The 21,694-nt window shown below is 34.6% G+C and overlaps 1 protein-coding gene across 2 annotated transcripts in view; it reads left to right on the forward strand.

Annotated features, from left to right (window-relative positions):
* The first annotated feature begins 7,671 nt into the window (after positions 1 to 7,671).
* LOC128229930 (uncharacterized) overlaps positions 7,672 to 21,694 on the forward strand; it is a 46,407-nt gene continuing 32,384 nt past the window's right edge. Inside the window, exon 1 of one of the 2 annotated variants that reach the window (XM_052941838.1) lies at positions 7,672 to 7,804. The gene's annotated coding sequence lies outside the window, so the exon portion shown is untranslated. Of the gene's footprint in view, positions 7,805 to 16,287; positions 16,420 to 21,694 lie in introns of those variants that run through there. The other variant, XM_052941839.1, reaches the window with a different exon arrangement.

The following is a 21,694-nucleotide window of genomic DNA, read 5'->3' on the forward strand; positions in this document are numbered from 1 at the left end:
AAACTTGAATATTTAGAGTAAATATATAATACTTATTCAGAAAATAAATAACGGAAAAAGTTCCCTTTAGACATTGTTTTCAAAATAATTTATATTCAGTAATAGCAGCGGTATCAAATGTATGAAAGTCCTCTCAATCATGGTTTAATCCTGTTCAAGTTATTCTTTTGTTAAGGAAAACATTAAGGACAAGTATGTAATGAACTTATCAATCACCCAATTCAATTACTAAAATTAATGGTGTGCGGGTTTAAATTTCAAGTGTTCTTTTTATTAAACAATTATTTCCAATTCATAAGAACACATATGACGTGTTTATGACAAGAGCGTTTTATCATATATACGTATTATATTATTACATTATTAATGTGATATATTGCTTAACGACAAACTGTTATTTATGTAGAAAGTTATTTGTTTGGTTTTGCAACTTTTGTTTTGTATTTTAAGCCAACTTAATGTCATTTAAACAAAACTAAATGTCCTTCGGCAAGGAGCTTTTATGTTTCATTACTGCGGCGCAATTTCATGAAGAAAACATTTTATTGCTTCGGAGAAAACCTATGAATTATTCAGAAAGCAGTGAGACTGTTTCAATCATCACCAACCAGGATGTAGGAACCTTTGCTTGTTCAGAACGTTGATATACACTATGTGCTATATATGTCAGATATTGACCGTCACAAGGCAGTTAAACAAACCAATCACGATATGTTGATGTTTGTGTAATGTTTGTTGTCCTCTTGTTGTTGTGTGTCATTCGTCTAGTGCTTAGCCTTGATCCTAGTGCATTTCAACGGGATTTAGTAAAGAAACTTAAGTCCGAAGGGTTGGTCCTTGTTAGTTGCATTGTTATATTGGTTCAGTTGGATTGAAGACGAATTCGTTCGACTATAATTATATACCGTTTAAAGTTCCAGTTGAATTAATGACAATGGGTATAAGTCGTACAAAATCTGACATACTTGGAAATGATGGGTTTAAGTACATCAAAGCTACAGTTTAAATAAATAGACATCATTTCACTTATAAAGGAGGCTTTAGTCGCACCATTACTAACTACACACGTTCTATATTCAGTTAAGCTTACGTCAGTCAACTACGTAAACCGCATGCCAAATCTGACAGCAGCTTCGCCCTTGTGATACAGTTTGACAGCTTAACCTGCGGGGCAGCGGCTCTGGCGACACAAGCTCGATCACAATAATTGACTGCTTTGAATAATATTTGTCTTCATTTTTTCCCAGTCCGATTGCATTTCGCGACACTTTGCTTTTTATAGCTGATCAGCAGTGTTCTATTTGTCGTACATAATCATATGTGCATAGGTTTATTTGAAGTATTTTCTTCAGTCATCACAACCCACCATTATATTTTGAATGACTTGAAACGACAATGCATCTGTTAAACGGGATTTTGGCTTTAATGAAATTTCACCGGATTAAAACGTTCTTTCTCGAGCTTTATAATTCAAATGTTTTCTCGTTTCAAGGCGGCTAACAGTGACATAAAGAACTTCGGTGATATTATCCATGATTATAAATTAATAGCCAAGGCGACATCTGTCTGAAATCGCCAAGAATGTTCACAAGATATGGGTGCATGGATGTTCGACGCTATTTTTTGTTGTTGACATTTTAGCAGCCAACATAGACATTATAAAATGGTTTGTTCGAGAAGAGGACGATACCTCTTCGATTGTATTTGATGCGGAAATGTACGATATTGAAAGCTGTTTGTACATTAAGGTATGCGTTACTACGTTTTTAACGAGTATGTGAGTGTTTTGAACGTTTAGAAGCACGAGTTGTTACTCTATGGTTCGATTTTAATGCAGTGTTTCTGGCAGGCGGCTGATTCACGTCTTGTCGGATATGTTCAACCATGTATCAATTTCGGGACATTGATAAACACATTTTTCTATAAAAAAATTATATCATTAAATTGGATTACACTATTTTATTGCTTTCAAAGAAATGTACACTTTTCATTTAATGTCATGTGTTTCCATTCATTCATACGGATTTGACCGGGCTCTTTTTCGAAGAGACCCCTTGGTTCTTTTACGTGCTCGATGTGAAGCACCGATACACGGGGTACAAAGTTCCTGGGTTAAACCAGTACTGAGTACACCACTTTTCCAAGCACTACCCTTAAAATGCCTAGCGTCAGGCAAGGTAGCTACTTATACCAACGTCTTTCTGTATGACACGGCCAGAAATCAAACCCACGACCTCCCGCTCAGTAGGCGGATCCTTTAACCACTAGGCCACAGGGACTGTTTAACATCAATCTTAATCCCCCAAGCACAGTATACATTGACATCAATGTTAATCCCCCAAGCACTGTATGCATTAACATCAATGTTAATCCCCCACGCATAGCATGCTTTGACATCAGTGGTAATCCCCCAAGCACAGTATGCATTGACATCAGTGGTAATACACTAGCACAGTTGCGTTGACATAAATTTTAATGCCCCTAGCACAGTATGCATTGACATCAGTGATAATACACTAGCACAGTTTGCGTTGACATCAATGTTAATTCCCCAAGCACTGTATGCGTTGACATCACTGTTATTCCCCCACGCACAGCATGCTTTGACATCAGTGGTAATTCCCCAAGCACAGTATGCATTGACATCAGTGGTAATCCCCATTGCACAGTTAGCATTGACATCAATGTTAATCCTCCAAGCACAGTATGCATTGGCATCAGTGGTAATCCCCCTAGCACAGTTTGCGTTGACATCAATAATAATGGCCCTAGCAGAGTATGCATTGAAATCAGTGGTAATCCCCCTTGCACAGTTTGCGTTGACATCAATGTTAATCCCCCAAGCATAGTATGCATTGACATCAGTGGTAATAGCCCATGCAAAGAATGCATTGATATCAGTGGTAATCCCCCTAGCACAGTATGCATTCACATCAATGTTAATCCCCCAATCACTGTATGCATTGATAACAGTGGTAATCCACCAAGCACTGCATGCATTAACATCAATGTTAATCCCCCAAGCACTGTATGCATTGACATCAGTGGTAATCCCTCAAGCACAGTATGCATTGGCATCAGTGGTAATCCCCCAAGGACAGTATGCATTGACATCAGTGGTAATTCCCTAGCACAGTTTGCCTTGACATCGATGTTAATGCCCAAAGCACAGTATACATTGAAATCACTGTTTATGCCCCTAGCACAGTATGCATTGAAATCAGTGGAAATCCCCCTTGCACAGATTGCGTTGATATCAATGTTAATTCCCCTAACGCAGTATGCATTGACATCAGTGGTAATACCCTAGCACAGTTTGCGTTGACATCACTGTTAATCCCCCTAGCACAGTATGCATTGACATCAGTGGTAATACCCTAGCACAGTTTGCCTTGACATCAATGTTAATCCCCCATGCACAGTATGTATTGATATCAGTGGTAATACCCTAGCACAGTTTGCCTTGACATCAATGTTAATCCTCCAAGCACAGTATGCATTGACATCAGTGATTATCCCCCTAGCACAGTTTGCGTTTACATCAATCTGAATCCCCCAAGCACCGTTTGCTTTGACATTAATGTTATTGCCTCAAGCACAGTATGCATTGACATCAGTAGTAATGCCCCTAGCACAGTTTGCGTTGACATCAATGTTAATCCTCCAAGCACAGTATGCATTAACAATAATGTTAATCCCTAAACCACAGTATGCATTAACATCTGTAGTAATGCCCCTAGCACAGTATACATTGACATCAATGTTAATTCCACAAGCACAGTATGCATTGACATCAGTGGTAATCCCCCTAGCACAGTTTGCGTTGACATTAATGTAAATCACCCAAGCACCGTTTGTTTTGACATCAATGGTAATGCCCCAAGCACCGTTTGTTTTAACATAAATGGTAATGCCCCAAGCACCGTTTGTATTGACATCAATAGTACTCCCCCAAACACAGCTTGCGTTGACACTCGTTTCTAATATCAATACATACACATGTATAACAAACCTAAATTTTAAGTGATAGCTTTAACAAATGGCTAAATAATGCATTATTGGAAAAATCAAATTACTGATAACAAATAAGTATTCATGTATTTCATACCATTAGTTTGGTGTGTTTTTAAGGCAGAAAATTCTCAGTACATAGCGCCCTTTTGCCACCATTTCTAATGACCGGTTGTATCCTCGTGTATGTAGGGACTTCGTATTTTGTTTTTATGCAGGCTATTAAAATTAGATATTAAGAATACTTGTTTGTTTCGTTGTAAGATTGCGTGATCAGCATTAAGTTATATTTTTTTCTAAAAATATTAAAATTGCAACAAATAACTTACGGTGTTTCGCAGAGAAATAACAATTGGTATACTTGTATTCTAGTGTCGAATTACGTCGCCCTAACTTTAGAACGTCTGATTAATAAATCGAACAATACGGAAAAATACAGGATTCTTTGTACGCACGTCCGGCCCGATACGGACATATAATGTACGGTTACGTGTTGAAAAGAAGAGTTTACGATTGAACATATAAATTAGGTATAGAATTAAACAATTGCTCCGAAAAGAGCTGTCTTTCAGAATGTGTTTGCTTAATTGTACAATGATCAATTCGTAAGGCAGGACATTCACTAAAAAAGAAACACACTAGACAAAGACACAGTTTCCGACAATATCAAATTAATGTTGTGGGCTCTAGAGGAGTTTATTCAGTGCTCACAATAACAAAGACCATTGTTATTGCCTAGAACGCACGGCGATATCCAAGACAATTAGTCCTTAATACGGCACTTCCACTATACTGAACGTTCTTATATTGGTCTTATCCCCAGTTCTTGGGGATGAGGGTCGCAAACCGGATAGCTCACCACAAGCAAAGCATTAACAATATATTTGTTTAAAGAATTACCGTCTGAATAACATATGATTACACATAAAACAGACGCTACGGCAGGACATATACAGGACAACAGGCTCATATTTAACACAATTACAGTCAGTGGTAAAAATTAACGTATGCATGAAGGTAACAACCAACCTCTCCCGACTTGGAATCCGGAAAACTGCACTGGCATCCGGGATACCATTTAGTATACGTATTGACAAAAACGTCCCGAAACTGCTTCATTTCATACCCTTTATCTAATTATTGGATTATCTTGCCATTTCTGTAAGAGCAGATGCGTAAGGAAAGGAAACTAGACAATGTAGGTCCGGCTTGGTAGGGGTGATTTCCGGCATTATTAAAACAAAAGGTAAATTATGGTTTGGGATGATTAACCTGAACTATTAGCTATGGTAAGCAAATATTCATATTGATTTTTCAATAAATAACGAGAAACAAATAATGCTAATTCTTAATGATTTGTTCTAACAATAAACATTTGGAAAAAACGAATGTAGTGTGTGACTATCACACCCTAAATTATTGAGTCAATTATGTTTTTATTGCATTTGAATCATAATTATACACTTCAGTCGCAGACATCCTAGACTTTTCTAAGAATTCCAGAAGCCTGCATACCGTTTGATGATTATTATGAAACTTTTCTTATAGCCTGATTGTTTTCTAAAAGCAGCCCACGCCTACATACCATATAAGGCTACATCTAGTTATACTCAATGTTCATGGGCTGTAAGCTTAAAGTTAATAAAGCATCTTCTTCTTCTACAGAAGAGATTTATATCTATTTTGAATCAATGACAATTTTGTAAGGAACATACTTTACTATATTCCCTAAAGAATACTGAAAGCTGATTTGCCTTTTTGTTCATGAAAATGCATTTAATGACTATTGCGAGTGGTGATATTTTCAGGAACAAAATTCAAACGTTGTTGACCGACTAAGTGCAATCTCGTTGGTTAATACAGTGCATTAAAATATAAATCATCAAATGAGGCATATGGCTCAAGACCACAGTTATCTGCCCCCCGTTGATGTGGATGTGAGTACAGAAAAAAGAGTGCTTGTGTTCAAGTATCAATATTTTATTAAAATTGAATGAAAAAGAAGCAAAAAATGTTCTTTTTGCAGAGAACTTGACTGAATTTGACACTCTATTGCAGAAATTGATAGTTTTCAGTGTAAATACTGGAAAAATCATAGCTTGTGGAAGTCTGAAAATTAGTTGTTTGTAGCCGATTGACTCCTTGGCGGAAGGGTTATGTATTTGAACTCAATTTTGACAGTCGGGTCAATGGTCAACATGGTGTTTTCTTGTGATTATATTTTGTGTCTTGAATTGTTCTAGAGATGCCATGTCCTTGTTTTTCAATTGGGATGTGTATAAAGTCAAAAGCCAGGTTAGTGTCTATATGAAACATATAGTAAAAATAACTGTGGTCTCACGCCATATAATAAAAGGAATGTTACGATATAACGCCTTTCAGACGATCGGTATAACGTCTCGTTCTTTGTATAATTTTACATCAGCTCTACGTGATACAGGACACCAGTAAAGCATCGTATCATATTTATATCCTTTTTATCTCATATTTGTGTTTTACTGTACGTGTAATCAGTCAAGTTTAAACTTACCACCTTGTTCCGCTTTCCTTTTGAACATGGTCTACTGGTATGGCTGTTTGCTTCCCAAGCAGGAGGTTGTGACTTCGAGCCCTGTTGGGCACTTTCTTATGACCTTTCAAAATGGACACCGGGTACCGGTACAGGTTTTTACCAAGGAAACAAACGTATTGGTATAAGGATGTAGCTTTGGTCACAATCGTATAATCAATATTGAGTGTTTTAATAGTCCTCGATATTTCCATGAATTCTTAGGACTGCAGTTTTAGATTATCGTATCCAGTTTATAATTTTCATTTATTTTTATTCGTAGAATGCTAATGAATAAATCCGAAACCTTGGAAACGTTGTTATTTAAGGGAAAAAATCGAAATTAATCTTAACTGTAATACGCTTGACTGATCGTGTAATTAAAGTACCAAAAAATATATTAATAAAAATGGTAAAAGGATCTAATCAATGTTGACTCAAAAAACTAATTTTATGTAAACTATCAAATAAAAAAATGAACGGCAGTTATATGGACTCGAACTTACGCGTAATTAAATGACAAACTTTTGACATTGCAATTGGACTTCTTTTTATTTAATGACTTACGCGCTTACTGCATTACGCATTTAAAAAACCAAGGCGCATTTGTTTGCATTTAAAAGCTATTTAACTTAGGATCTCTTTAAAACTAAAACAATTTTTCATTATTTACTTAAAACAGAATAATTTCCTTGTTGACATCAAAAGTGATGGAACTGGAACAAACAGACTCCGACAAAGTATCGTTTACAGCAATGTAACTGTGTTGTTGACAATCTCGTTTGATTTGTTACACCATAAAGCACAATCGAAATTGCTTGCCCTCAGTGTATTTTCAGATTTGCTGATATTTTCCCAGTAATGCCTTGTAGAGGCACAATGCTGTTAGAACTTAAACAACATGTCTAGGACAATCAAATTGCAAATGACGTTAATGACCAATATGAAGCGTACATGTTTCGATATATTCCCCAGCGATGTATTGTGGCGCCAAGAGGGTTTCTACCTTTGATATTGGAATTTTCTTTCTATGCGCGCCCTGGTCATCAGAGTGCCATAGAAATCTCTTTCTCCACACAATACGGTGTCGCATTTACAGAGGACTTGCCCTGGGAATAAGTTGTGACATAAAAATTAGTTTGAACTGGAATTACAGACGATGCATTTGACGTGCTATACATTTGTGATTTTTCAATAAAAAGCTATACGGATCCTGGAGGCTCTCTTGTCAATTGTTAATATAAGGTAAATATATTAGCGTTTTTATTTTTTTAATTGCCTTCTGAAATCCTTTTGTGTAAAATAAGTTTTAATTATAATTGTACGTTTTGTTTTCAGTAAAACTTAAATTAAATAAGCTGACCTTTTATGTGTAACGTTATTTCTTGTATCTTTACAACTAGAATTCGACAATTGACGTCAATTGAAAGCATCATTAAAATGTATGAATAGTTCGTTTACTGCAAGCAAGGATGATAAAAGACGGGCAATCTCGATATTGAAAAACTTGAATATTTAGATTAAATATATAATACTTATTCAGAAAATAAATAACGGAAAAAGTTCCCTATAGACATTGTTTTCAAAATAATTTATATTCAGTAATAGCAGCGGTATCAAATGTATGAAAGTCCTCTCAATCATGGTTTAATCCTGTTCAAGTTATTCTTTTGTTAAGGAAAACATTAAGAAGGACAAGTATGTAATGAACTTATCAATCACCCAATTCAATTACTAAAATTAATGGTGTGCGGGTTTAAATTTCAAGTGTTCTTTTTATTAAACAATTATTTCCAATTCATAAGAACACATATGACGTGTTTATGACAAGCGCGTTTTATCATATATACGTATTATATTATTACATTATTAATGTGATATATTGCTTAACGACAAACTGTTATTTATGTAGAAAGTTATTTGTTTGGTTTTGCAACAGTGGCTTCTTTTGTTTTGTATTTTAAGCCAACTTAATGTCTTTTAAACAAAACTAAATGTCCTTCGGCAAGGAGCTTTTATGTTTCATTACTGCGGCGCAATTTCATGAAGAAAACATTTTATTGCTCCGGAGAAAACCCTTTTGTCAAACAAAAAAATTCTCGTAACTATGAATTATTCAGAAAGCAGTGAGACTGTTTCAATCATCACCAACCAGGATGTAGGAACCTTTGCTTGTTCAGAACGTTGACATACACTATGTGCTATATATGTCAGATATTGACCGTCAAAAGGCAGTTAAACAAACCAATCACGATATGTTGATGTTTGTGTAATGTTTGTTGTCCTCTTGTCATTCGTCTAGTGCTTAGCCTTGATCCTAGTGCATTTCAACGGGATTTAGTAAAGAAACTTAAGTCCGAAGGGTTGGTCCTTGTTAGTTCCATTCTTATATTGGTTCAGTTGGATTGAAGACGAATTCGTTCGACTATAATTATATACCGTTTAAAGTTCCAGTTGAATTAATGGCAATGGGTATAAGTCGTACAAAATCTGACATACTTGGAAACGATGGGTTTAAGTACATCAAAGCTACAGTTTTAATAAATAGACATCATTTCACTTATAAAGGAGGCTTTAGTCGCACCATTACTAACTACACACGTTCTATATTCAGTTAAGCTTACGTCAGTCAACTACGTAAACCGCATGCCAAATCTGACAGCAGCTTCGCCCTTGTGATACAGTTTGACAGCTTAACCTGCGGGGCAGCGGCTCTGGCGACACAAGCTCGATCACAATAATTGACTGCTTTGAATAATATTTGTCTTCATTTTTTCCCAGTCCGATTGCATTTCGCGACACTTTGCTTTTTATTGCTGATCAGCAGAATTGTGATTCTATTTGTCGTACATAATCATATGTTATGTATTTTGAGAACCATTTTGATTTAATAACTGTAATTTGATAGATATTATTGATATTGCCTTTTAATAGTTTGGTTCGCACACATGTTTTTTTTCTCTCTGTGACATTACCTTATTGTAAAACAAAACACATCCTTTACAGGATGCGTAAGTAGAATAAACAACATAGACAGACTTCTCACGCATAAACATAAAATGTTGGGGTCAATAACCTACGCCAAACAGTCGTAGAAATAAAAACCTAACATGCAATCAATTTCATTTCGTTTCGGGTACACATAGCTTTATTTGAAGTATTTTCTTCAGTCATCACAACCCACCATTATATTTTGAATGACTTGAAACGACAATGCATCTGTTAAATGGGATATTGGCTTTAATGAAATTTCACCGGATTGAAACGTTCTTTCTCGAGCTTTATAATTCAATTGTTTTCTCGTTTCAAGGCGGCTAACAGTGACATGAAGAACTTCGGTGATATTATCCATGATTATAAATTAATAGCCAAGGCGACATCTGTCTGAAATCGCCAAGAATGTTCACAAGATATGGGTGCATGGTTGTTCGACGCTATTTTTGTTGTTGACATTTTAGCAGCTAACATAGACATTATTAAATGGTTTGTTCGAGAAGAGGATGATACCTCTTCGATTGTATTTGATGCGGAAATGTACGATATTGAAAGCTGTTTGTACATTAAGGTATGCGTTACTACGTTTTTAACGAGTATGTGAGTGTTTTGAACGTTTAGAAGCACGGGTTGTTACGCTATGGTTCGATTTTAATGCAGTTTTTCTGGCAGGCGGCTGATTCACGTCTTGTCGGATATGTCCAACCATGTATCAATTTCGGGACATTGATAAACACATTTTTCTATAAAAAAAATTATATCACTAAATTGGATTACACTATTTTATTGCTTTCAAAGAAACGTACACTTTTCATTTAATGTCATGTGTTTATTTTCCATTCATTTATACGGATTTGACCGGGCCGGTTACTTTGACAATCTGGACAATACATTCATGGAGTTGTATGTAAACATTACATTGTTTATGGCATTGTACATATACTTATTATTGCCGCAGTATGACCTTTAAATTGAACGAAACGCATAAATTGTCATGTCAGCCAGTTATTTTTCAGCATTATATCAGGTGACGGTCCACGGCAAATTGCAAAGCTCATCAGCCATAATTGTTCAATTTTGACGTCGGTTTAGCCCTCACGTTTAGTAAACATCTGCACCTCATTATAAACTTGTTGCATTGCGAGGTCAGGTACATTCAGGGTTTGGGTAAAGGTAAGTTATATTGAGAATTAGGTTTGAATCTCCTCCATTATTTAAATAATGTGAACACATTTCCCGTATAACGTCAGCAATACAAATAATCGTCCAGGCTAAATAAATCTGTGTTTATAAGGTGAACTATCAATATGTTAAAACAAGATCTCTGGATTACCTGCCTCTATCTGTACAAAGGGTACACATAATTTAATGTCCTAGTGACGAACTCAAATGTTGGACGTAAAAACTTGAAACCGTCATTAATCGGGAAAATTATGTCGCATGTGGTAGTGGGTTGCATGATGTTTTGTCGCAGAAAAACATGCAATTATATATTACGAAAGGCGATAACGTGTTCGGCAATTGTACGGCCATGTACGTGTGCGACGGGATTTTTGAGATTAAATTTAGAATGGCAAGAATTTAAAACAATTTTAAATCATAGTAAGCCTTTCTATCTTCCCTTTTAATGTAGCAAAAGTTGCGACAGTATAACTGGGATTTTATCGAAAGCAAATCGATATTATCCTTGTCATCCAGTCGAGAAATGTGCTCGAGTTGCATCGAGCTTTAACTCGCTTCATTTCGATGTAAAGTCCAGGAGATGTTGCCATTTGTCGCGTGTAATCATACTGATAGTATACTGATCATTCACAGACTGTATTAAACAGTTATCGCCGTTCAAGGTAATCGTTTCCATCCAAAACGACAGTCGAACAATGGCGCAAAATTTGACGGAATGCGAATACCGCAAGACATGAGGAGACATAGAGTGCCGAGGAATCTCTCATTTACGGCACTATTTACCACAGTATTAACGAAATCTGCACGACACTAAGTGAGTTGTCTACGAGCAACATTCTTCCTCGTCAATACCACATAGCATGCCATAAATATAATGGGCTCTATCGTTGACAGGCATTTACGCATATCGTACAGACTGAGTTACAAGATATATTAACGAAAGCAACTTAAATAATGTTATTTAGTATGCAAACCACGTTTTCTGCTTATGAAAACTAACTCAGAACTGGCATCACCTCATGGAAAGCCGCACTTATGTATCATGTTGTACCAACTCGTGCTATGATAACCTAAATAAAATAAAGAAACTTAAGGGACAAGCCAAGTAGCCTGAACCAATATCCTGTTTAAGGGCACACTGTCATAGTAACTCGTACTTCATTCGAGTTTCGTAGGAGTCTAGAACTGCTATGGTATCATTGCACTTCCCACAGTATTAAAGTAATGGTGGAAACCGAATACAAAAGCTTTACACAAACCTTCCTTTTACAATTTGCGATCAGTTAAGACGATTATTGGTGAGTTTTAATTCAACATTTATCGCCAGAGCGCCAACATTAACTATATTTTCAATTATACGTATCAATAGTGATTTTTCAAACTGCCCGATCAGTTTATGATGTTTCAAATAACTGCCATGAATCGTCTTAATAATTAACTATTACTTTTGCGTAATAATAATGCCCAAACAGTCTGTTACGGTAAATGAGATGTCTTGGTATTTTTGCTAAGAATGGTTATTACCAACTTTGCTGTTTTGAGTAATAGCACTAGACAAGATGCCGACACTCGCCTCCCGGAGTACCTATTGTAATGCACACATGCTATCTTTACCTACTTTTGTATTTAAGAATCATTTATAATAACGGACACTTAGTACGTTCTAAGGGATTTCGAAATAATTGTTTTGGAAATGGAAAGTTTCAGTACAAGAACTACCATTTATGTAAGTCGAAGTTCATTACATATAACAGAGCGTTAGAAAGTGGTAGGGAAATACATTTTGACAGCTAACCGTTGGGTCGAGCGCCTCTGGCGAACAAACTCGCTCCCTATAATTGACTGCTTTCCTCTAGATCTTGTTAGTTTTATGGCACTTCCTGGCAATTTTCTGTCCTTGTATTTCAACATAATTTGCATTGATAGATGGAAAAATGCGGAATAGAAGACTTATATACTACTTTGTCGTACGAATATTTATTCATATACTTGGTATTCTAATAAACTTACATTAATGTCGGTAATTGTACATGTTTAGACACACTTTGTGCTTCTTAGTATAGCTGTATTGTTGATACCCCGTTTTCCCCTTCGTTTTTAGTACATATCAAGTTATTATGGAAAACCTTTACTCATTAACACAGCAAAACAAGTGAAGCGCGCAAGCCCTTCATGTTAATTAATATCATATTCTGATTTGACCTAGACTATTTTCAGTAAAACAGTTTCACATATACGTAATAAATCTCATATCTAATGTTATTGAAAGCCGGTCGGCTTCATTCACTACAATGACGATTATCTGCTTCAATTTTCAAATCTGTATTGTTTAATGTGTATATGTTTGTCCACAATGAGTGTTTTTGGACCAGAGGTCTTTATCAAAAAAATGATTTGAAATAGCTTCTACTTGATAGCAACAAACTTTGATTCATTAACATTTAATAGCTTTATTTCATACGATATTTTAGCCTTATCAAAACAAATAATTTAAAATATAACATCATTATCGATATAAATAAAATGAAATTTTAGAAATAATGTCTGAATCCCGCCTTTTTCATAAAGAAATGGAGAACATCATTTGTTGTTACAACCCATAGTAGCTGTAGTAAAGTTATGATTGCCAATCTGTGCAGGGGTACTCCATCTTTGATCTCAACCGTCATGTCATAGATAATGTTAAGCCAGTAAAAACATATGGTGGGCTCCATTCTTAGTTTTCGTACAAATATGATCATTGAATAAGAGTAATTTTGCTAAAACTAGGAAAAAAAAAATAACAGGAGCAGAGGCAATTAATCTCATCAGTGTGTTCTATGGCTTTCTTTGGAGGAATTGGATTAGACTGAATAACCAGTAACTGTTTTCTTTATCTACTTATTGATGGATGCTCCCAATTCAGTTTCCATTCCATATATATTGATTTATTGCTGTAATTGCATACATCACGTTGAGAAAATGGACAATTCTATTTAAGTATGAAAGACACTTACTGCTAGAATATTTCTCCAAGCTACAAACGTGCTATTAAAGTGGATTTGATTGTGATTTTTTATTTCTAGGCGGCAGACAAGAGTCGGTTGGTTATCCATGGAGGACATCTTTATTTTTAACCAAACGGCAGCACACATCAGGTTTTCAGCCGATTGGCAGATTCGAATTTGGAGTCTTGTCAAACATAGCTTCGAATCAATCTGCAAACACTGTAACTATTAAGCAGAAAAGTTTGGCATTTTGAACTGATAAATTAGAATGGTAACAATATAACCGGCAGATTATTCCCATTTCGACACACAATGTCCTATTACACATAATTCAACTTTACCAATCGAAATTATCACAGTCTTAACTGTTGCCTACTCATGTAACATGACGAGTAAGATCAGATAATAACACGTAGTTGGCTTATTTTTCTTAAAAGAATCATGGAAACAACATTTGTTTGCTTAACATTCCAATGTTACAAATATAAGAATATGTAGGTCGATAAAAATCACCTTCTGTAAGCTCGGGAAGAAATATATGAAAATTGTGTGAGATGTAAAGAAATGCTTTATAATAGCCAATTGCTAGATGATATATATGATATGATTGTAAATCGTGACAAAAGGGTCCAGCGAGGGGTGGCACTTCATTCCTACCCTATTTAAAGTGATATATTAAATACCATTGTGTTATTATATCCTCCAATATCAAGGTAAACGACCTTGATCATCATTTTATTACACATAAGATTATTCATAGCGAGCAAATATTTCAACTGAATTCATCACTTCAAGTAAACCATGCCAATTTACAGGAAAATGGTCGAGCAGTGTCAGTTTTTACCCTGAGATTGAAAGTTCATATGTTGTCTTCACATTCTTTTGTAGTTATTTCTATAGACGAATAAGCACACAGTTTGACCACTTTGGCTGCATATTTGCATGTAAATGACATAAATGGTTTTTCTTTAGATATACCGTGTTTGAATCTAGAATGTGAGACTATAATACAAATCTTAAACATGGAAAATCGTACACTACAAGTTTATTTGAAAGACAGTTTCTGAAAAGCAATGATTGACACGCAGATGTACCTAGTACGCTTTTCGATACATATAAAGATTTAACTTTAACTGCTCAAAAACACAATTATTACACCAGTAAAATGCTTCTAAGATCAATGATGACATAAATTTTATAGCCCCGAAGTTTAACTAATTTCACATTTGTGTATATATGTCTGGTTAATTTCATAGAAACATCATGAAGTTCATAACGTTAATGATCCATTTTAACTCGATAATGCCGTTGATACTTAAAGACCAGACACGAACAAATCCATCTATTTATAGTGACTTCCATGCAAAGGAGAAAATTGAATATGTTCGTCCCCGACAAACATTACACGTTATGACATACACACTTATGCTCTTTTTTATAGCACAAGCAAGCCATAATGAAACATACTTGTAATCCAGTAGCGTCCTAGTGTCAGGGGTTTTGTCAGGGTTTAGGGCTTTCAATTGACACTTAAATGTTTTATTTGGTTAAGCTCAAATGTGTGATTCAAATAACCGTGGCATTAGTCTAAGCTTTCACCTTCATGTTAAGGGTTAGATAAGTATGGTTGAAATATCTTACTCTATTATGAAAGAACAAAAGTTACATTCATTTGGGTCACTAATAAAGTTTTACTGCACATATTTATATATTATGCATGTGCATATATATTTAGAATAGAACTTCATGTTAGCTGTAATATAATTGATGTTAATTTGAGGTAATATATAATTATTATTATATCTTATTTATTCTTCTTAATGAGTTTTTGTAGTTAAACATATATGTTTGTCTCATTTCTTGTGTATGATTATTATTATACATTTATTTCTCTTTTAAATGGAAGCAATTCAGAATGTCTCTCTGTCTCTCTCTGTCTGTCTCTCTCTCTCACTGTCTCTCTCTCTGTAGTCTCTCTCTCCCTGCCCCCCCCCCCCTCTCCCTCCCTCTCTCTCTCTCTCACACACACACACACACACACACACGCACACACACACACACACGCGCGGTTAATGCACATTATGAACACAATTATATGAAAGTGGCTATTTCCCAGGGATGTGTTCCGAGACACATTTTTTTTTTATACAGAAAGTGATGTTAATGTTGCAAGCAATTATGGAAATTTAACATTGTTGAATACTCTTGGAATATCATTCTCTAGAGTTTTGAACGACAGACTTATTGAATTGGCTGAGTAATATTAAGTTTATATAGAGGCTCAGGCGGGCTTAAGCCAAAATGTTGGAACTGTTTAATGTATTTGTATTACATAGTGTTATTCATTAATTTACAAATAGCAATTACAAGTTGTATGCTGCATTTACGGGCGTTTTGATGTTTGCATGTTTATTAGGGGCTTGTCAAGAGAAATCTTTATGTTCGTTTTATTTTCATTATATCTGAATGATACGATAACAAATAACTATCAGCGTTAAGATTGAGAAGTGTTATTAAAGCTGTTATTGTTTAGCTGCCATAATCTGAGTCTGGTTTACAAGAATGCTTCGTATTATCAACTAAGAAACTTTGGTATTACGACATGAAAATTGTAATCAACGGAAGTTTTATTTCACAATATACAAGGGTGGTGTAGTGGATGTAGATTAAGAAGAAATTTAAAAATTGTGTACAAAGGTAAGAGTTTAGTAATTGCAAACAAATTTACGTATGTTAGATTCGTATCCCAGTACTTTAACGGCTATGGAATATGGGGTATTTTAATAGTCCGCAAATAGAAAGTGTACATTTAAATCTTGTTAACAGTCACACGAAATAATATTGTTTATGGTGAGCTAGGTTGATAGTAGTGAATATTTAACTTTTAATTATGTTAAAATTGTGTAAAATAAAAACATATGTATAGAATTCGATATACTCCAACTAATAGATCATGGGTATATGGTTAAATGCTTAATACGCAGACTTGGCTTTAATGATGTATGGTTACATCAAGGCTTTGGAAATATTGATTTATTTTTGTATATCTTTTAACAGAGCAAGTACTTAGAGTAGCAAATAAGTTAATGGGTTACAGTCTTTTTTAATGATACAATTATTGCTTTTTTTTTTTATATAATTGCATTGTCAATGATGAGAACATCTATGCACAGACGACAAGGAGTTGCAGGCAGGTTGTATGATCCAGCAGCTACGCCTTATCCAAAAAGATAATGTCATTTATGTAATGTGCTCAAAGATTGATATGAATTTGTTTGTGAATGGGAACTTTCTACGGATGTTTATTTAAGACCAGGGCGGTGTTCAACTAACTGGTATCTGTGTTTTGATGTATTCAAGAGTTAACCTCCACTATCAGAAAGCTACGAAACAACAAATACAAATGAAGTCTTAGTCTCTTAAAGTTCTAAAGCGTTTACCTTATACTTCTCAATATACAACTTCTTTTTTTGTGGTCCTTATGTGGCGTCTTCCTATGTATACATTTGAGGTAAGACTCTGTTTTGATAACTCAATTTAATAATATCTTATTGTTATCTCTTGTAAACATCAATACATACACTTACAAACAAATGTTAAATAACTGTTTGGATAAGCGTGGGATTGAGTACCCAGAAATTTAGTTAAACAATGATTTTACCCCTGCTTTGCTGACCGTTCTGAGGCGTTAACCTCAAATTGATTAGTAAAGATATTTTGATTTGCGGTATGTTTTATTTTTTTGTGATGTTGTGTGTGTTGATGTCTCTCGTTTAGTGTATGCAAGGCCATACTCTTTTGCCCCCAAACAGTTGTTAACGTTTTGGCTACTGGAATTGTTCCTGTAGCTTCTATTGTATTACGCAACGTTAAATCTTGCATCTTGTGTTTAAGTATGCATACATTTGGGTTTCCCGGTACTACTTATTTTTAATTGAGTGCTTCTGAATGATTCGATGGTGACTGAGTTAATTCCAACTCTAGACCTTCATATCAACAAAGGAAGATAACCTTTGCTTTATGCACGGGTAAAGTATAAAGCGTAATCTTATCTCGATTCAAATAATGCCAAAGCATTTCCTTCTCTGTTACATTCATAATTGGAACTGTAACTAGTGAACTTCCTTCATTGGCCATGTTTTAATGTGAACAAAAGGGAAGGTGAGTGCAAAAGCGACAAAATAATTTGAAAATAAAAGGGTGGATAAAAACATGTATAAATTGGTCGTCGTGAAATACAGATGTATAAAACCATCTTTTGGATATTTTACAAAAAAACCGGTAAACCTCGATTCCTTTAAATATCCTGCACTCGGGCTGGGATACATATATATTCAACTCCGACAAATGGAAGGTACTTATACTCTGCAAATTGTTTTATATTTCTAAAACATAATTCAACCTAAAGCCAAAATTATGAGGACATATTTAAAAAGAAGTCTTGTTAATTTCATTCCAACCTATTACATTACGAGGTGGATGAAATATTTGCATTTAATTTCAAACTATAAGTAATCTGCTTTTTTGGAGTATTTTGACATCATAATATTGTTATTTTCTTTTATGGCTTAGTACGTAGGTATGACATTGTTTGCGTTAACATTTTTTTTTAAATTGCTTCACCAACATATCAGTTAACTTGGTGTACCTCTCATTTCTTTTATTGAGAAAGTAATTTCATCTTTCCGCTCAAAATAAATAAGATCTAAATAAGGGAACCTAACCTTGGGCTTTACGAAACATATTTCGTCAAAAATACAGACATTTTATTTAACAGACAATGAATGAAAAATAATAAATGTCAAAACCAGATAAACAAAACATCTTGAGTTTGTTTCTGCTTCAGTTTTTTGGCAATATCAGCAAAGATGCCTGTGGCTATTGCACAAGTATCATTATTTATGCAGACATGGTCCCACAGTAGTCAAAATAAATAGAATTATACCTGACATGCGTATGTTATAGCTACATATATGCCAGCTTAATAAAGCAATACATTACATCAAATCAAGTAGCATCGAGAGTATCAGAACGTATTTATCACAGCATTAAAAACAAATTTTGAAAGAGTTCTTATAGAGTACTGTTAGTTCTAGGCACAATCATTTGTGTTAAAACAGGTCATTGTGTCTCGCAGGTCAGTCTATAGTAGGCAACTGTACAAGGTGTTATACTCAGTTTCCACCGTCTCGGTATTACCAATTTTGCACTTCTGATTTCTCTCACGCTCTCCCGGTGTGTGAGTTATACGACATGTTCCCATGATATATTATGACAAAGCGTTTCTGTGTCTCGTATTGAAGCTGAATTGATTTGTTTGTGTCCAACTTTTTGTCTTATTTCGACGTTTTTGTTCATATTGGAATTATGCTTTACAAGTAAATTGTCCGAGGGTGTCATGTAATACTTTCATATCTTATTTCCATCATTTTGAATATGAATATTTGCACCCGAATACATCTTCTTAGTAAGAAGAAAAAGAACCATCTTAGTAAAAGCTTTGCTTTGGAGACCCCCAACCCCCCATAAAAGCTGTTTGTGGCTTACATATCAGATTTGGTTCCCAGCTCGCAATGAATGCGTTGAAATTCAACCGGGATACACAACAAACAGTATGGAAACGTTTGGATAAACGACTGTTTGCATTAATATGCAAAAGCTATAGACAAATATGATTGGTTTATTATGGTAAATATACATAATATTTTTTATATATTTTACTAATTTAATAAATGTACATTCATATTATAGCTAAATTATGCTACATTAACTGAAACCTTTTATTTAGTTATGGCTTTCGTTTCAAAAAATCTAAACGTTTTCCCATGGTCGTAAAACCTGTTCTCAGTGTACATACCACGTGACCATGACGTCATATGTAAACAACATTTAGAGAAGTATCTCGGACATATTTTTGACCGGATAAAAGTCAATTTCATTTCTTAAGTAGGAAGTGTGTATTTGATTGATTAGTTTTAAGATGTAGTTTATATTTTAGGGCTTGCATAGAACAAATTATCATTCGAGCAGAACTAACAAAAGTATCTATTTGATGGTGCCGTCAGACTCAATGTGATTCCGATCTCAAAGCCCAATCATCGTACAATTAAACAAGAAAGATGGTCGCTGCTGGTTTGTAGTGAATACAAAATAGCTCATAATTTGGATCGGTTGAATTTTCTAGCCTTGAAATGTCGTCTAAAGTTCCATATTCTTGGAGTTTAAAAAAAAACTTGTTCAAAGGCATTGACTATATCACACTGTACCATTCTTATAGATTGATTGTAATGAAAAGATTTAAAAGAAAATAAAAGTCCTTGAAAAAAAAACCGACTGATGTATCTCTGCTTGATAATTTGCATAACGGTAGATTATAGGAAGATATATATTAGACTTTTAATGTATGCTCTTGTTTTGATAGAATTGTCATTGAAACGTTTGTTAAAATCTTAGTTAAGTGTTAATATTTCCAATTGTATGAGGCTGAAGGGACGAACTTGACAAGCTATAATCGTTTCACTTGTAAATGAGACCAGGGACGGTGATCAACTTGCAGAAATCTGCTTTTTGTTTAATCAAGATTTCTCATCAATGCTTTTTTACTTAAACGCTCCCTGAAACCTCAATTGTAAATTCTGAACATGAACTTGGTCAAATTAATGCCTTAATTTGGTCGTAGATTTGAATGTCGATACACTGTCTTGAGCAATTTAATACAGTCTGGTTTTCTATAGAAACATTATAGAGGGAAAATACAAAATTTGGGGAAATAAAAAGCACATAATTTATTTTTACCGACCATGTCACACTATATGTGCCTTTTATTATGCAGATAATCTCGACTGATACTGTGCGCAAAATCCGATTTTTTTTCAAAAATCAAGAATAAAAGAATATTAATATGAACTTCAATATTTATGCGAAAAACTACAGAAACTATTTGGTTTATAACATCAATTTAATACGTTTTATTATATTGCTTTTTAACTATATCTTCGATTCCGAATAAAACCTTAATTGTGAACTTTTATAGTTTATTATTATCTTTCAACCATCAAAATGAGAAATATAAAGAACGTCAAATAATAGTAAAAAATATCTTATTTAGAACCCAGTTTACCTAGGCATTCAATTTATTGATTACAAGAAGTAAAGTTAATAACCAGGAAATTGAATTTTGCTATGAAATCATAATTTATAAGAAATATATAATTGCCTATAAATTGGTTACATTTAGGCTTTTTCTGGTTAGAATATACTAACACGTAAGGCTTTTCAATGCATTGTTACATATGAATAAAAGTTTACGGCATTCACGTTACTCGATGAGTATTATTGTTGTCGTGAAGCTTGGCACGTTCTTCAGAATTGTAATAGGAAAGCGTGACTTGGTGAGTCAGACTTGATTCATTGGGATGGAATTGTAGAAAATAATCATAACACTTTAGGTGATTGAATATGGAATTGCCTTGTGGGTTCACAATCAGTCTTATAATCATTTTTTTCTCAAATGGATGTAGTTTAAGTCCTAAACATACAATTAGTGCAAGGATCAGACCAACATCAGACATGTTTAATACAGTAGAGTGACCAAACCCGACAAAATTCTGGAACTTTTAATTTCCGATGGCCTCCCAAACAAACCAAGCACAAGTTTCTCGCTGATGAGTGTTCATTAGAAGTGATTATAATCTGTGGCTCAACATGGGGATACATTTAGATTTCATTGCATACGATATCCCCCCCCCCCCCCTATAATAAAAGATGGGTCATTAACTAGTTATCGCCGACCGTTTCCAGGCAGTAACCCCACTATGTATTAATACACACTGACCATAAACAAACTCAAACCATCAGTGCAGTCTTGTTTCGCCGATACTTATCTGTTAATACATACGTGGTTATGTATATGCGGTTTATATGTGTTTTTTTTTCGTAAAGTGTGTCTCTAGTGAAAGTGTCTGTTGTGCCT

The sequence above is a fragment of the Mya arenaria genome, chromosome 4, assembly GCF_026914265.1.
Source record: "Mya arenaria isolate MELC-2E11 chromosome 4, ASM2691426v1".
NCBI classification, from domain to species: domain Eukaryota; kingdom Metazoa; phylum Mollusca; class Bivalvia; order Myida; family Myidae; genus Mya; species Mya arenaria.